Raw genomic sequence first — 6,267 nt, 5'->3', positions numbered from 1 at the left:
ATAATTTTTCATTCTAGTTTTATTTTCTTGGCTAACTACAATTATGTTTAAAGCTTGATAGCAAAAAAAGGTTATAGGAATTGACAACTCTAACTGAAACATATTGTTTAGCTATGAGATTACATGTTGTGAAGCTTTGTTTTGATAGTATTGATAAAAGCATCCTTCCATTACCCATTTCCACACCAGCTCCCTGCACATATTGTGTGAATTGTATGTTGAGTGTTCAATACCGTGTGATCAAACTGGGCCTCATTACCAGCATCATCATTCTGCTGAAAGCTTTGGGAGCAGCAGTCAGCCATGTGCTAACATTGTCAGAAATGTGAGGTGTGTCTGAGCTTAACGGGGAAAAATTAGCATCTCAGAACAAATCCTTCTACACTGGGCGGGACGGAACTCCAGCTCTCGCTGCGTTCAATGTGCATTTCGAGTTGTCAGCGTTAGCCATGTCACATTGTCGGGCACAGCGCTGTGAAAGCAACACACTGTGCTGTAAACTAGATGAGACGAGTCCTGTTGAGAGAGGGCTGCACAATCCGTCTCTTTGTGTGTGTCTCTGACCTTCTAATGATCGAGTCACGGGCCCAGGATGGCAACCTTGTCGACAAAACTGCAACTCATGCCGGATTGTGAGGAGGCAGATATGATTGGTTAAGACTATGGCGCCCTGAGACTCATTTTCTAGCACCTTGCGAAGCTGATAACAAAATCCCTCTGACATAAGGGAGGAAGCTGCCCTCCAATTTTAATTACCAGGGAAACTGCACGCTAAACAGTAATAATAAGCTTCCAGATTCTTTGATGGCATTTGTCATTTTAGGGAGATAGGGAAAACTGTCAAGTAGGGCTAACCCCTCTTTAAACTGCCGATAGCTTTTCAGCTAATCCTGGTGGGAGGCGGGCAGAATGGATAAACACTGAATAGAACTGAGCAAGCAAACAATTTTACCTGCTGCTCAGAGCATGTCTTAAAGTAAACAACCCTGTCAAGGAGATGTTCCTAAATTGTCATACCACGGATCAGATGATGTGCGAGTGGTTTTACTGCAGACCGGGGGGTTGAACTGCGAACCAGTATGTGCTTTTATTTATTTATTGCGCTGTTTTAGTTGTTAGAGGACATTTTTATAGAGGACTCTTCTTCCCGTGGTGGCTGAAAACATCTCTTAAATAAGACGGGGGCATGAAAATAAAAAGATAGAAATACTGCATTGTGCCATTGTAAGCAATAAGCCCCGGGTGAAAAAAGCCTCTAAAAGCTCAGGTCCTGCTCAGAGCTCCAGTCCGAGCCACGGTATGCTTAATGGCATGGAAACTCTTAGAATCAGGCCTGGTGTTTCTTTATGTTTGTGTTGGTAATGGTGAAGCCTCACGACTGATATGTGCTTGAGTAATTAAGGAGGTCACAGGACCGAAGTGCTTTCTTTTAATGGTGGAGAGAGTTTTAAAAAATGTCAAAATACAGGAAAATTGCATCTTTTTTTAACCGTATTTTATATTTTCGGATGGTTAAGTGTCACATTTATGCACTTACATTACATCTTTGCATTTTATTAAAAACATTTTCCAGGACATGACTTTCTAAATAAATGTCCTTAAAACAAATACGTTTTAAATGTACCTAACAACATTGCCTCAACATATGTAGAAATTATCTGAATATTCTCGATACAATGTTTTCTCGCATAGCCTACTGATTTAAAACAAAAACTCACATTGTTTCATATAAAAAAAATAGTAATTTTTTTGCGTAAGTACTGATTCACACATTTTGAGCTTTGATGTTTTTTAGACTTAAAAAGAAAACTGACTTTGACGTAAACCACTGCAATACGCCTTACATTGTGATGCAGCTGAACCAGACTGATGTGTTTCCTTTCTCCTGGTTACTTTAGTGGCAGTAATGGAGAACTGAAAAATATTTTAGATAAACAGATACAATCATTTAATTATTCTGGTTTCATTGAGAAAGGAGGTTTCAAACGGCGTTATTCCAAACAGTAATGAGGGTCCTTTTAGAGTGCTGTGGAGTTTTTAGTATCACGGTGAGTTGATGATGAACAACTCTGAATGCGGATCCTATTTTTCTCCTTGATCAATGTTATCTCTCCTTTTTCTACCATGTTTTTTTGCTCTCTGTTCTTGTCCACTTGTAATAAGTCTCTCTTGAGATAGTGTCAGAGGAAGGGTATGCTGAGCTCTTAAACATCCCCTCTGTTCTTGAGACGCTCTTTGTCTCTCATCAAGTATCCAAGCAGACACGAAAGAGCACGGCGAAAGGTAATCGGAGGACCATCACATTCCAACATCACACCCTGAGCACACTGCACAATTAAACATCAGCGACACTGTGGCGTTACACAACATACAACACAATATATAAAGCCCTTTCAGTTTCAGCATGAAAATACATTCGTTTCATAACCAGTTTCCTCCAAAGCAGTATTTCTCCTCCAGTAAACAACACCCTCAAACCCTGACTAAACTGAAACAAAATGTGTCTCAGGAGAGGCGGAAAAAGTGAAGGGTGCTCATTTGATTTACTCCAGAGAGTGCAAATAAGAAAACTTGAAAGACACAGGTTTACTAGAGTGAAGCAAGACTTCCCTCCGGCATACATTAAATGATCCTTTTCACTTTGAAAGTTAGAAGCCCGACTAGGACTAGGAATACAGCCATCGGGTGGTAGGGAAAGACGGACATCTGTAAACAGTGAAATGTTGTCGTGGAAGAATCATTATCTGTTTACATGTGGAATTCCTCAGCACATCACCATGATCATTTCTTGTCTCATAGTTCTTGATGTTGACTCAGATTTGGAATAGGGCTCCAGACACCTAACAGAATATATTTACAATTTATATTACTAACACATCAAATTGAAAAGCACGAAAGAGGACCTGGAGAAAAGTCTGAATTCTTACTTTATTATCAGAATTCTGAATGTAATCTCCAAACTAAATTATTTTTTACTATTGGTCAGGTCTAAAAATAAAAATATGTTATTCTATGCTTTTCTGTAGAATGGAGTATTACACAAAAACACAAGCTAAAAACTAAAAGGAAAAACAAGAACAAACAAATACCCTTTAATCGTATCTATCTAAAATAGGTAAAACACTAAACACATACACATTCAAATGGAAAATAATGGTACACATAATATGCATTTCAGAGTCAAATGAACTATTTTAGAGTTACTTTTTTAAATTAAAATAATATCTAAAATATCTTATCTTGTCTTATTTTTAACTAGAATTTTGAAGTACTTATTAGCTCTAACATTAGGCGAGTGCCTTGCCACTTTCCCAGCTCTGTCATTAGATGCATGAGAAACTCTAAAGGGGTATGCACCTAAAGTGCGCAATCGGTACCATTTCTGTGCAAATGGCGGTCGTTACACTTTCTCGAAGACTATTTAACTTGCCCAGTTAATTAGGCCTGAACAGCATAAATGTAGGAAACTGTGAGTGATGTTGAAGACTTTATCTAGTCCAAGAATTATCTGAGCATAAATGTAACATTTACCATGAAATAAATGATTTATACTCTCCTCAAATGTCTTGTTATAAAGTCCCAGTTCTGTAATATCCCTTCAGCGGCTGATAAAGAGGTGAAAAGGCCTTTCCTGTGATAAATTAAGATTCCTCTCTGCTCCTGACATGTGGTGGCAGCCGCTCTCTATATTTAACACTTTACACGGGCCGTGCTTTCCAATAGGTTCACGAGAACTAGGAGGTATTTGAAAAAGGAAAACCAGCCGAGCATTAACTTGCCAGAGCAAATGTCTTTATCCCTCAGGACAGCTGTGAGCATATGCACACAGAGAGGAGCAGGATAAGAGTGGGAATGCTGCGTTGTTCCATCTGAGACTAATTCAAATTGAATAAATGTAAGCTTGTTTGGCTCAGAAAGTCATTATATACCTGGTGCATATTGCTAAAACTTTTGGTATGCTTAAAACCTCAATTCTTTACTTTAATTATTTTTGTACCAATACCATAGAAGTAATGTGTGTTCTACTTTCTCCTATACCTATTGTAGAAGGTATTTATATATGTTTACTTGTCATGGAGTGTTTTTACATTGTGCGATTGGTACTTTTACTTAGAGAGAGAAACTCTGGGAAGCTTTGGGATTTTAGCCTTTGCAGACCATGTACATGCACCAACACATACAACACACTACAGGAAAAGGGAAACTCCATAAAGCATAATACAGCCCCTTTAAATGAAAGGTCTTCTCCCACCACTGATCTTCTCCAGGGTTTTTTCTGATGGATTCATACTGTGTTTCAGTTATGCCTTACAGTTTACTTTAATGAGCAGCATGTGCATATCATTAGTATAATGGATGAGACATTCTGATGAGATTTAATAGGATGCAATTCAATATAAATATTCAGTAAATGTAAATGTGCTTCTCCAAGCTAATTAAATGACTGCAGTGGGTTATACGGGGTACAAATTGGTCTTCACTGCCCAGACTGTAACAATCCAGCAGACACAGATGGGGGATAAGGGTTGCTGAACAGAGAAAAGAGGGCTTGGGGTCCACTTTTTAAAAGAAATGTACCTTTGACCAGAGAATAATCAGAGTATTCACCTCTGTTTGCTTTCATTACGACGATCCTGAGGTACTTCGCCCATTGAAAGCCTAGTGGTGGTTAAGGCACTTCGGGTGGAAAAGCAGAGATTGTTAATTTTTAACTTATCTCATCATTTATTTATTTTCTGCATGCATGGCCTCTTTGTGTGGTCAATCCCGAAGCTTCAAAAGAGCTTTCTTATGCACGGGCATAGGGAGCCAGTCATGCAGGGTAATGTTAGAGCATGCAGCAAGGGCATGTTCAGGCAGACAACGCAGTATCTGTGAGACACTGGATTTCTGGTTCTACAAATTGACATAGCTTTATTGTGTATGTTTTCACCACACAACAGATGGCGCCAATTATAGTAAAGTCTTAATTAGCCTAAAACCCTAAATTCAGCCCATTGCCATATGTATTGTACATGCGTTAAATGTACCATAATCATTTGAAAGCAATGACAGGGATGGAAAGCCTACAGTAATTGTGATCTTGGCGTATATGTCATAATAATGAACAGATCATATACAGTCAAGCCACCAGGATAATGGTGAGGTACAGAAATAACAGTCTCACCTGACACTGTGATCACAACTTTTTTTTTCTTTTATAAGGCACCTTTGCATTTGGAATGTTACCCAACTTGTTAAAATGTGACACCTGAAGAAATCATACCATTATATCTTGGCGAAAAATGCCCCAGTACAACCATTTAAAAAGTTGCATCAAAGCCAGCACATGTTGCTGTTGAGGCGATATATCAGACTGCATGTTGTGTTAGGCTGTAATGAATTGTTACAGAATATAAACGTGTGTGCCTTTGACATAGAAAGTCAGCCACAACACAAAGGGATAACCGAGCTAGTTGTCTCCAATATTGGATATGACACACTATGCCTGCAGAATCGCTAATGAACTTCATCCAGTTTCATGCTAATGGTTATCGGGGTGATTTCATTCCCCCAGCCTTTGTGTGTAATTATTGATTGTCCCCGTAAAGGTGGGTTGTACAAAGCCCAGTTAATAGCAGGTGGACCTTTGGCAGGAGCATGTTGCTTTTATTTATATTCATGAAAGTATAAAATCCTGAATTACTTTCACATACCAAGTCGACTGGAGCTAACGAGCGGCTACCTGGAGCTTAGTTTCATCTTCCTTCTCTAACAATCAGAAAAAACTACAAGAAAATCCTCAGGTTTTCAATTAAAGCCAGGAAGATAAATAATTTTCTAAGAATCATTTATTCCATGATAATGGGAACGGGTGCATTGAATAAATATTGCCTGAAAAGGACTACTATTACATGTTATTCCAAGCCGACATTATACTCATTATAATGATTTATCTGAGGCTCTTGAAGAAAATAACAATGTGTGAATTATTTTTCTCCCGGAGGATAAATGGCACAAAATTAAGTAAAATCTCGGCTTTCCCATTCATGGAGTGTCTCAGCTTGAGGAGCCAGTGGTGCTTTGTGGTAGAAGTGACGAAAGCGATTGCCCTAGGGCACGGGAGAGGGTTAAAAAAATAATAGCTTGCTGCTCGCTTTGTGCCCCTTCTTCTCAGTCAAATGTGAATAGTGTAATCTCCAATGTGGATACATACATGTATTTCATCATGGAAGAATGATGCTGCTCATAACTCCAGATCTCATCTCATAATCATCATAATTACAT

The sequence above is a fragment of the Notothenia coriiceps genome, unplaced genomic scaffold, assembly GCF_000735185.1.
Source record: "Notothenia coriiceps isolate Sejong01 unplaced genomic scaffold, NC01 NC01_scaffold00029269, whole genome shotgun sequence".
NCBI classification, from domain to species: Eukaryota; Metazoa; Chordata; class Actinopteri; order Perciformes; family Nototheniidae; genus Notothenia; species Notothenia coriiceps.
This window is presented reverse-complemented; position numbering follows the sequence as displayed.